This window comes from Rattus norvegicus, chromosome 4 (assembly GCF_036323735.1).
Source record: "Rattus norvegicus strain BN/NHsdMcwi chromosome 4, GRCr8, whole genome shotgun sequence".
Lineage (NCBI taxonomy): Eukaryota > Metazoa > Chordata > Mammalia > Rodentia > Muridae > Rattus > Rattus norvegicus.
Window position 1 is genome coordinate 30,535,181 of NC_086022.1, and position 11,251 is coordinate 30,546,431.

The 11,251-nt window shown below is 43.7% G+C and overlaps 1 long non-coding RNA gene across 2 annotated transcripts; it reads right to left on the reverse strand.

The window, feature by feature from the left end:
• Positions 1 to 339: 339 nt before the first annotated feature.
• Positions 340 to 11,018, reverse strand: LOC120102227 (uncharacterized). Of its 2 annotated transcripts, XR_005503431.2 has the most exons (4): positions 10,730 to 11,018; positions 2,987 to 3,288; positions 2,460 to 2,488; positions 340 to 1,483 (listed from the first exon to the last, which is right to left on the reverse strand). It is a non-coding gene; the product is annotated as an uncharacterized LOC120102227 (long non-coding RNA). The 2 variants fall into 2 exon arrangements; XR_010065756.1 differs by having other exon boundaries at positions 340 to 2,488.
• Positions 11,019 to 11,251: the final 233 nt, after the last annotated feature.

Here is an 11,251-nt window from a genome sequence, read left to right on the forward strand (position 1 = left end):
AGTCGTGGTCTCAAATCAACTGTGGCTGCTGACAGTGAGCCTCTAACAAGACTGGGCCTGCCAATAGTCAATTATGGAGGAGAGAGACACTTGCAGGGGAGTGGTTCACTGATGAAAATGCTTCCCAGTGAATACCAGCTTACCCTGGAACACATCAGACTCCACTGGATGGTTCCAAACCCATGGTCGCCCAGATAACCCAGGTTAAAGTCAGCAGGCCTAAAAACACACCAAACAACAACAACAAACCCATCATGAATATAGGAAAGAGCCTCGTGGGAAGGTACAGAAGAGGTCTGAAGACGGAAGGGACATGGACAATTAGAAAAGGTAAGAGGGTACAGTAATCAGAATATAATTTATATGCGTATGAAATTGTCAAAGAGCAAATTCAATAACTTTTTTTTTTAAAATCAAGTCTCTAGGAGGAAAGAAGAGAAATTCCTCTCAAGTATTTTTTTCCTGTAAGTGGAAAAGCTTGTAAAATCTATGACTTCACGGTTGGCAATTGTGTAATTGTGAAATGGAATCAATAGGAAGAAAAGATTTTCCTGTGTTTGCTCAGCTCCTTTGAGTGCCACATTCACGAGATGAGGCCGTGTATCTTTCAACTCCTAAAGTTTTGCCCAGAATCCACTTTGGATTCCTCTCTCATTCACAGAGACTAAATGCTCAGGTAGCCACATTCCCAGTCCTTCTGACTATGGAAAAGGATTTCTTCATTATGACTATTGTATTAGGTTTTTCATCTGCTCACGTCCTGGTCCTACCAACAAGACTCGGCCTGCCTCATTTTTTTTTTTTCTCTGAAGCTTTTTCCCTCACATCAGGCCAAACGCTCTTCAACCTCCTCTTACACACTGAGGAACTAACAAAGGAGCGTGTCTTAACTCGGTAAACATCCCCCATCCCGCCCCCTATCCTGTCTCCAAGCTTCTTCGAGATTCAGACTCTTAACCCCAAGCGAAGAATTTCCCCATAAATATTTTATGACTTCCTAACTCCATCGACTATCTCTGTCCAGTTTTATTATTCTATCTCATTTCTTATCTGGCACAAAGTTTTCCTCATTGAAACGTATTCCTCTTGTGTGGCCCTGTGTCTGTTTGTCCGTTTGCCAGAAGACAGCATGCTGTAACAGAAGGCTCCTGGGCAGTGTGTGTCAGCCAGGCTCTGGGTTTTTGTTCTTCATTTCCTTCTCTGGGTCTCCCCTGTGCGCCTTTGTGGGGACTGTCGAGCTTTGGCACAGACCGCAGCTCCTGAATGGGATGTTCTTCCAACAGGCAGTGTGTTCCCAGCATACCGAGCAAGAGCTTCCTCAGCAGCCTGGCAAGGGCACCGTTGAAGACAAGGCAGCCCAGGGCGGGCGACCTCCACAGAGACTGCGGCTCTGACTCAATCTTGAAGTATTTGCCGTCAGTAGTGCATAAAAAAGGCAGGGCTTCAGAAGATGGCTTTTCGGGTAGCCGAATCATTCATCCACCTGGTGACAAGGAAACAAAGCCAAGCGGAAAAAATTAGGTTTGAATACAAGCTAGTGCTGCCCCTGTGTTTGAACAGGTAGCAAAAAAAGACTAGCAAGGAGCCTGAAGCTGTCTTTTTAAAAAAAAAATGTATTCTTTCGTTCACTTTCCAACCCAATATAACTGCTCCTCTCTCCTCCCAGTACCCCCTCGTACAGATCCTTCCACCATTCCCTCTTCCCTTCTCCCTTAAGAAGGGGAAGCTCCCCCGGTGTCCTCTCCCTCCCCAAGAACATCAAGCCTCTTCAGGGCTAGGTACATCCTCTCCCATTGAGGCCAGACAAGGCAGTCCAGCTTGGGGAACCAGGATCCTTAGTAAGGCAACAGATTCAGCGACAGCCCCCATGTCTGCTGTTTGGGGACCTTCTGTTACTTGTGTGGGTCCAGCCCTTGTGAGCCTGAAGCTACCTTAAAAGAAAAAGTCTGAATAGCTAGAGGTCAGGGTAGTGGTGGGGGTGGGGGTTGTAACTGTGGGAGTTGGAAAGGACAACCTTCAGGCAGTCCTCTCTGCTCCCCGGTGTCTGGAAATCTTCCCTGCTCATTTCTTAGGATTAATTTGTAAGAGACCATTCGAGACAAGGTAGGAAGCAACACAAGTTGCTGGAAAGCTGGAAAGCTCTCTTCAGCTTCACTCTTGGACTGGATGTGGGCTGAACAAATTCATATCCTCTGAAAAGCCAGAGACCTAAAGAGTTTGTAAAGGGATTCCAGGAGCATCCCCTTTGGACTTCATTGTTCCAGGACATGGGAAGCCAGTGGGGTGGGGGAGCACGGGTGGAAGCTGGACCTTGGGAGGGAGATGGTGTTCCCTTACATTTCTGAGCCCTACCACACTACCAGATATTCTCTTTGTAGCTAAGTAGTTTGCGATAGTATTTCCCCTCACCACATGTTCCTCTATCATGTCTGTCCAACTTAAGATGGTTCAGCTCTCACCTGCTCCATGGAAAGTTCCTTTTTGCCACCTATAAAAAAAAATAGGGAGTCTCTAAAGATTGCTGACTTTTGCTTTCCAAAAGTCAAAACTTTTAGAGTACAGTAAATTTGCTGGAGAAGTGGAATGAGTCTGTGAGCAGAAAACACTGAAAATAAAAGGGGATTTTTCCTGCTTGCTGTGTAACAACTTCTTCTGAGAGTAATCACCCATCTCAGAGAGAAACTCGTTGAGACACAGGAGGTGAAGTGTCCCACGGAAATAAAAAACTCAAAAGCTTCAGGAAGACCCTGAAACTGACCATATTCACTAGACCTCTCCATCCCCAAGCATGTGACTCCTAAGTGACATTCTCAGGCTACCTGAGCTTCTTAGAAGAGAGTCCAACGGAGTCACATAGCAGGGCACTCTCCACCTGTTGAACTGCCTTCAGTTTGTATAGTATGCTCCAGATTTCCCACTTTTGTGAGCTGACACACACGCTGTAGTGGGGTTTTAGAAATATAGCTGTTTCCACTCCCATAATTACCTTTAAATAACCCAAATAAAAACCACTGGTTCACTAAGTCTGATGCTCGTGGCATCTGCACTTCGCTCTGTCATCGGTTCCCCAGCAGGTGGGTTGACATTTATTGACGTCTTCTTTGCATACAACACGGTTTCTGAGCATAATGACGAAAGACAGAACTTGACTGGTTGCAGATGCACCGAATCCTGGGTAAGCCTCCTGGAAAGGTTGTAGCATAGTCCAGGTGAGCGACTCTGAGGTGGATTTGAGAATATGCTGGACTTCAACTCATCACTCCTGCACCAAGACTAGTTGAAGACTTCCTGTGGAGAGAGCGCTCTTGCTAAACATTTGCATGCAGCATGTCTGCTGCACCCACGGAGTTCAACACCAAGGTTAAACTCAAAAGGCAGAAAGTGGAGAGGAAAAAGAGGAGAGGAGTGTTTGGGGGTTTGACTTGTGCTTACATGGGTCCCTGCCAACAGTTGGTTTTCTTGACTGAGTCAATAAAGAGCCAGTGGCCAATGGCTAGGCATGATGAAAGAGGTGTGACTTTTAGGATTCCCTGGTAAGAAACTCTGAGGAAGAAGGGATTCTGCCATGAGAAGGGTGTAGGACAGACCATGCTGTGAAGGAGCAGGAAGGTAAGAAGGCTGAAATGTAGGTACAAAGAGGAAGTAACCTCATGGGAGGGCTGACTGGAAGGAACAGGGCAGCAAAAATAAAATATAGATTTAGGAAGTGTTAACTGAGGAATATTGAAGGGGAGTATGTGCTAGCCCCTGGGAGGGTTAGAAGTGTCCAGTCATTGAGCATGTTAAGCACATTAAAATATAAATGGTCTCTCTCTCTCTCTCTCTCTCTCTCTCTCTCTCTCTCTCTCTCTTTCGCACGCGCGCGCGCGCGCGCTCTATGTGTGTGTGTGTGTGTGTGTGTGTGTGTGTGTGTGTGTGTTCATTCGAGAATCTAGAGCTCTTGGGCGGGTGCAGAGCCTCAAATACATCAGCTGGGAGTGTAGAGCAGATTAGTGTTCACAGCTACAGAGGAGAAGGGAGCGACTGGGCAGGGCTCAAAATGGGAAAAGTAAAGAAGAAAAGTTTTAAGGTTTATTTTTATTTTCCTAGGTGATAGACTAATTGGCCAGCCAAACTGTTGGTTTGAACCATGTAAAATTGCTTCTAACCAAGGCTTTGTTGACCCACATAAAGATGGCAATTTCCTAAGGTTCAGCAACTAATGAAAGGCTCGGTTCTCTACTCTCAGGTAGTGGCCTGGCCAGAACCCTGGGGAAACTCTGCCTGTCAAAGGGTTAGCCTCCATAAAGGACCCTCATGGAAATTCTTGGTGCTTCCTGACATACATGGAGCATCCCCTGAGGGCATTGTTATGATTTACGACAGATGAAAATCAAAATAGGGTGTGAAAGAGAGTTAGGTGGCTACAAGCTGGGAGAAAGAAGGATTACAAGTTAAAACACAAATCTACTTGGCAGCCTCTAGTCTTCTCTTTGGGAGGCTTGGCTTCCCTAAATAGGGTGCATTTGCCTGTCTTTGTTTCCCATCATCAAATGCATCCTTGTGTTTGTCAGCACTGAACAACAATGAGGAATAAACTAACAACCGGTCCCTCTGCAGCAGAAAGAGCAGCGAAATGAGCTCCTGTCACTGATGTCAAGGGAAGGCTGTGACTTACAGTTCTCAAAGAGTAAGCCATTTAAAAAGGTTTACAAGTCTGATCTGAATCTAAACCCAGGGGATCCCTCAGAAAGAGCAAAGAAAGAACACATCTCCAAAGTAGAAGCTAAAACTCAACCGGGGGCAAAGGGATTCCATTTTTTTTCCCCTTGAGAATGTTTTTACTTGGAAATGGTCAACCAACTTTATAACCACTGACTCTATGTAGTCTGTCCTTAGTCTAGAGTCACGGCAGGTTTCTGACATCTCTGTGTTTCAGGGAAACTTTATGTGGCAGAGCAAGAGTCTCCCTTGGATAGTTCAAACCCCAGTGTTTGGGCTCTTAGTGTATGCAAGACAGTGTCTTGAAAGATAATGTATAGAAAATATAATCTTAAGGGGTGGGAGGCAAAGAGATTGCTTAGTGGTTAAGAACAGATTCTGTTCCAGTAGAACATGAGTACATACTGTTCTAGGGGGTAAATGTTTGATTACCAGCATCCATGTGGTACAGTTTACAGCCATTCATAACTCTAGCTTCTGGGAAATCTGATGCCTCTGGCCCCTGCCAGAACCTGTATTCATGCATGTGTATATGTGTACACACACACACACACACACACACACACACACACACACACACACACACACACACAAAGTAAAATAAACCTTACAAGCATGTTTAGATGCTTACATCTGATTGGCAGTCATGTGGTAGTGGGTGGGCATGGATCTGACCTATCCCAAAGTCCTTAGCCCATTTTATGTTCTCTACTAGACTGCCAAATTCTTCATGAATAGAACTTGTGCCCCTTTTGTTTCTAGTCTCTCATGAAGGGGTGCCTAGTGCCATGCTCAACACATTTCCCTGAAGACATTTATAAACGACCAGTGCTTAAGCTGAATTACCAGATATGGGGGATACTGTCAAAGCTTAATAGATGAAGGAACAGTGCCTGCCCTACACTGTGTTTCTGCTGACAGCCATTTGCTTCTCTTCTAGCCAGCCTCTGGCAAGCATCTACCGTCAAGGTCACAACTTGAGTTTTTGCCCATCCTTCATTCAGACCTCTTTCACCCAAAGCCCCATGCACTGAAGGAATGTTAGCAAGCATGGACATCCCATTTTGTGCCCTCTCCTTACACTCTGATGACTGCAGGAATTTACCACTTGCTTTTCTGTTAAGACTATTCTCTTTATTTGCAATTGCCTTATCACTGTCAACTTCCCAGGTTGCTTCTTCTCTTCCGACGGTATGATTCGTTCACATTTGAATGCTATCTGACTTGTGAAATGGCTGTCTACTCCAGAAGAATGTCACATAGTACTCAAAGGAGATTAAACATTGGAAGTTTCTTCAAATCAAAACTTAGAATTCCAGTAAAGAGTCCCAGGATCTTAATTGTGATTCTTCTGAAAGTAAACTGAGAGGCTTTTATAGGCAATGATTGAGAGGTGGATCCTAGGAGGTATGAAGAAAGAACTAGGAAATACCTCAGTGTGTTGGGCTTCTAGAGCACCATGATACACACTGGCTAGATTTTATGACCATGGGTCTATTTCTCACAGTCTAGGAGCCTGAATCTCTTGTCCGTGTATCAGGATGATTTGGTCAATTATTTTTAGCTGTCGACTGCTAGCTTCTTATGGAAATGGAGAGAAACAGCTCTCTGCCTCTCTGCGGTCTCATATAAAGACACTAACCCCATTTCAAAATCTATCATCTTCCAAAAGCCCTGCCCTAATACAAACATGTGGGCTATGAATTTTGAGACCCAAGTTTTTACTTCACAACTGTAAGTAAAGCAAAGAAGGGAAGGTCGTCAGCAGAGGGTGTGTTAACAGGAGGATGACCACTCCAGGCAATGGCAGCACAGTCCTTCTGAGGACTGTGGGGACTCCACTCAGAACGAACTCACCCACAGGCAAGGAGCCTGAGAGAATCACACACCAGCTTCCTTCCATGCCCTTTGCTTGAGAATTGCTTCTGGGCCCCAATTCCAGCTTTGTTCTGTACATCCCTGAAGCCATTAAAATGTCCTCAAGCAGAGATGAGCAGGAACTGGAGGTAAGAAATCCTACCTCGCACAGAAACACTGTAGACAACCTCCAGGTCACAACCAAACAACAGCAACATGAGCCACGCACCCTGATGCATTATGAATTTCAGCAGCAGCAGAACTCACCTTATACTGAGCGAGACTATTGCACCTGGGACTACCCAAGAACATCCAGTAGAAAATGAGAACACAACGGAGATGCAACTTAAACTCACCTGACCAATCTTTATGTTCTGATGAAAAGGGTCTCTTTTCTGATTTATTCAGAAGTGGCTAGTGGACTGGCTAACAGTGACCAAGCTCTGCAACAGCTCTCACAAACAACTTTGGCATCATAGGAACTGATTTCACACATCACAGTTTCTTTAATATACAGAAAAAAAGCATCTAAGAAAAAGACAGAAACAAAAAGCAGCCAGGTTTTATGGTAGATTAATAAGCCAGTTTTGACACAGAGGAGGCACCTAGTGCAAATCTAATTGTTCGCAACACCTCTCCATGATCCTTTGTAGTGATAACTGTTCTGTGCTTATTGTGAATTGTTACTTCTAAGTCCAGAGACAATTTCATCTGTTTTTGCCTAATAGAGCAATGAGCCTGTCGAATTATGTCCTCTGCCATGTCCGCTGACATTTGTCATAATGCCTGACTGACAGAGGAGAGGTTTTGACTTGACTGGAATCCTCTCCAAGCTCACCTCTACATGAAAGAATTTCCCAGAGCTCTTCATCCAAGCAATTGGCCTGGAAGGAGAGTCTGGTTTTTCAGCTTGGAATTTTGACTGGTATTGATGATGCTGCCCCTACATTTGTGACAGACACCCTGACTCGGCTGAGTTTGTTCCTGCACTTGCCTCTGTTTCTGGGCCAGCCCTTTCAATGTTCTTTTTCTCTTCCACAAACTGTGGTTTGCATGTTTTCCATCTGACTCCTTCATGGCAGGATTCCTTTCTCCACCTCAAGAACAAATTGAATTTTCTGATCATAGATTATTTACTTTGTCTTTGAAACTCTATAACTTATCCTAGTCATGAGTACTGAATGAATAGCTCCTACAGCATGAACACTAGGGTAGCCTCACATAACCAATTGTAAGTCAGGTACCTCTGCATTCTGACAGCTATGAGACATTAAGAGGGCACCCTTAGAGCCCCTTCTGTCTTAACAATTGTTAGTCTCCTGGAATAGTAGGAAAACAAGGTTAGACAATGTCTTGGAGGTTATTCTAAACTACTACATAATGTCCTTAGCAACTAGCCTACAACATAATATCATGTCTTCATGGAGAGGGTTTCAGATATGCAGAAGTCCTCTGTAAAAGATAGTGTTTAACTGTCCGTGACAGAGGTGAATACCATTTGCTTCTGTGGGCAGTAAAACTTCAATTTGGTAAGCATTGGATTTTCTTGGAATCTAAAAAAACAATGGCAAGACTCAGTATGTCAGTCATCAAAGCTCGTCATGATTTGATGGATAGGGCCTAAAATTTGTTGGTTTTCTCATGGTGGGATCATGGCATATGAATGATGACAGGTTCTCCTCACAGGTGCCCTGGCTTGATTTGGGGATTCCCCTTCTTTAGTCCTTGTTCATCTTTAGAACAGTTACAGTGGCGTTGACTATGGCACTGACTTTCTGGAGGATATCATCCAGGAGTTATTTGAAACCATGGTCTTCTTTAACAAAGTAACTTGATACCACAATGTCAACTTTGTTCCCAAATTGAAATTTGATTCTTCAACTCTTAGAATTACTTGAGCGATGTAAATGACTCAGTTACAAAGGTATTTGTGTGTGTGTGTGTGTGTGTGTGTGTGTGTGTGGTGTGTGTGTGTGTGTGTGTGTGTGTGTGTGTGTGTGTGTGTGTTTGCAAGTGCTCCTTTGTGCATATAATTAGAAACATCTAGAGTCAAAGAGTAGCTTTGGGGTCAAAAATTCCCATTTATTATCTTTGTGACATTTGTCAAATTATTTCACTCTCTAGTATTTAGGGTCCTGACCTGAAAGACTTGACCTAATTACACCTTATCAGACAGATTAAAAGTGTTAAGAGACAGATTCATATATAAAAGAAATATAATGTAGCAGATTATCTACATCATACTAAACACAGATGCTGATAGATAGATAGACAGACAGATAGACAGACAGCTAGATAAACAGATAATAGGAGAGAAAACTTTTTTAGATTATATTATCGACTCATGAAACTAGTGAAATACTATTTCTGAATTCTTTTCTCAAGCATGCCTATAAAGATTGCTAATGTTTTGCATATCTTCTTATAGGATAATATTCTTGTTCTTTCTAAGCCAGATGCTGAGGCTTAGCTTTTAAGCAGATAGGCGTAAGGCTTATTTCTCTCCAGAATCTTCTAGCCTGAAATTCTACTCTGGTACAAGAGTTCCACAGGATTTTAGACTTTGGTCAGTTCAATGAACCATTGAGTTCAAGGCTGAAGATCTCAAGACCTCTGCACATCATGAGGGGCTTTCTAAATCTGCCTCTCTGACAGTCCAGATGTCCATTCCTACAGCTGACATCTTGATTTAAGAGCCATCACACCATGTTGTCTGATTCACCCTCCCCTTCACAGCTTGTCTTCTACTTGGTACAGAAACTGACAAAACCAGTCATCTTCAGCTCTTCTTTGCTTGTAACAACTGCAATTCTGTAGCAAAAGTTCTTGGCTAGCATCTATAGACTTTCTTTTCCTTGTAAGGAAACTAATTTGGAGCTGTGCTACAAATCATGAGAAGGAAATGCAAAAGTTCACTTCAACATGTATACATTTGATAAACACACAGACACACACACACTCACACACACACACACACACAAACACACACACACACACACACACACAAAGAAGTCCCTTTGCTTAGTCCTTGACTGTGTATGGATGCACATGACCTTCTTTCACCCCTATGTAGAGACCATGAAGTCAACTCATTGTGGAATCCTCTATGCAGAGGACCAGCAGACATGCTATCCCAGAGTCTAGGAACTCCCCAGGTCTGCTGAATAAAGACTTGGAATACCATGGTTTCCTCTAGCAAAGCAGCATCTGATCCATATAACTCTACCCAAAATAATCTTTCTAGAAGAGGAGGAAGAGGAGCAAGAGTATATAATACACCAAAGGCAGCCATATTAATTATACCAATTATATTGAAATATAATCATCAAAAGTATTTCATGAAGATATGTACGTGTTCAGTAATGAACAAAATAACAAGATCTTGTAGCAAATCTATTAAGTGCTGTAATTCCAAGGTAGAGATACATTTAAATCATCACTGAAATGTTGCCAAAAATACTTTCGATTTTTATCCATGATTGAGTCATGATTATTACTAGCATGAATGTGGTTTGTACCTTACACTGTAATTAAAGGACTCCTGAACCTCAAAGATTAGTAAAAATAAAGTTGTAAATTTGCTTCGTCAAATATGTGGAACTCCCCTGAATTCCACCTCACCAATCCCAATGCGTTGTTCTGACTAGCAGAGCTCGAGAATACTGGGACCTCTATTCACTCTATATACTAAATCCTAGTTTGAGATTCCCACTGTCTGGCTTCTCTCATTGACAAAGCTGTTAGAATTCAAGAGTTTGTTTCCTGACTGGCAATGGACAAGCAGAGCATGAGCTTTCAAAGCTAAAGATATCCTTAAGAGAAGGGCCTTTGTCTTCCTTGACAATGAAAAGGATTCACTTTGAAAAGATTTTTGTGTACCTTTACTGTTCGGATCGTGGTCTTTGAAGGCTCTGGAACATGCCACCAAGAGAATCTGTCCTCCTCCCTCCTATTCCCCTCCCCCCTCCCTCCACCATATGATGAGGACTGCAATGGAAATGGCTGCCCAGCCCAAAGACAGCCCAGCCCAGAGTCTACAGAGGATAAACACTTCCCCAGTGTGTCTCTGCAGCAACAAAGTACTTCATGCTAGATCACGCTGGAGGCTGGCCTTGGGGGAGAGGCTTTGGGGTTTCCATCCAGTACTCTGACTGGGTGTTCCCAGCATTACCTTCTGTCTGTTTGTTCTCTGGCGTTTGTTTTTCTACCCGCATCCCTCCTCCTTCTTAGCCTGGCTCTGATTCAGCTCTGAACTGGAGCCCCAAAGCACTGAGGCCGGCTTCCTCCATGAACCCCTCCTGAAGCCATCGGAGGGCTCTGCCAGGGGGAGACAGAAGTCACAGCAACCGGCATAGTCCCCACCACCTGCCTCCCTCCTTTCAGCTCAACACCAAAGGGCTTCACCTCAGCTCCTGCCAAGCCCTGACAGCTCTGGAAGCCGGGAGGCTTCCTTTGACTAGCACACAGGTCTCTGCGCAGTGCTCAGCTGCCAAGCCACGGGGCCAGCTCTAGGAATGTGTTTTTAATATTCATTGTTCACTCTGTCTGTTACCGATGTGTGCACTGCAATTATTCTAATTCTTTGCACATGTGTTGTTATGCAATGGAGGCCTTTTATGCTCTGCCAGGTTTTGTTTCTTTCTTTTTTTTCTTTCTTTCTGAAACCCAAATATATTATTTCTACCTATGTTTC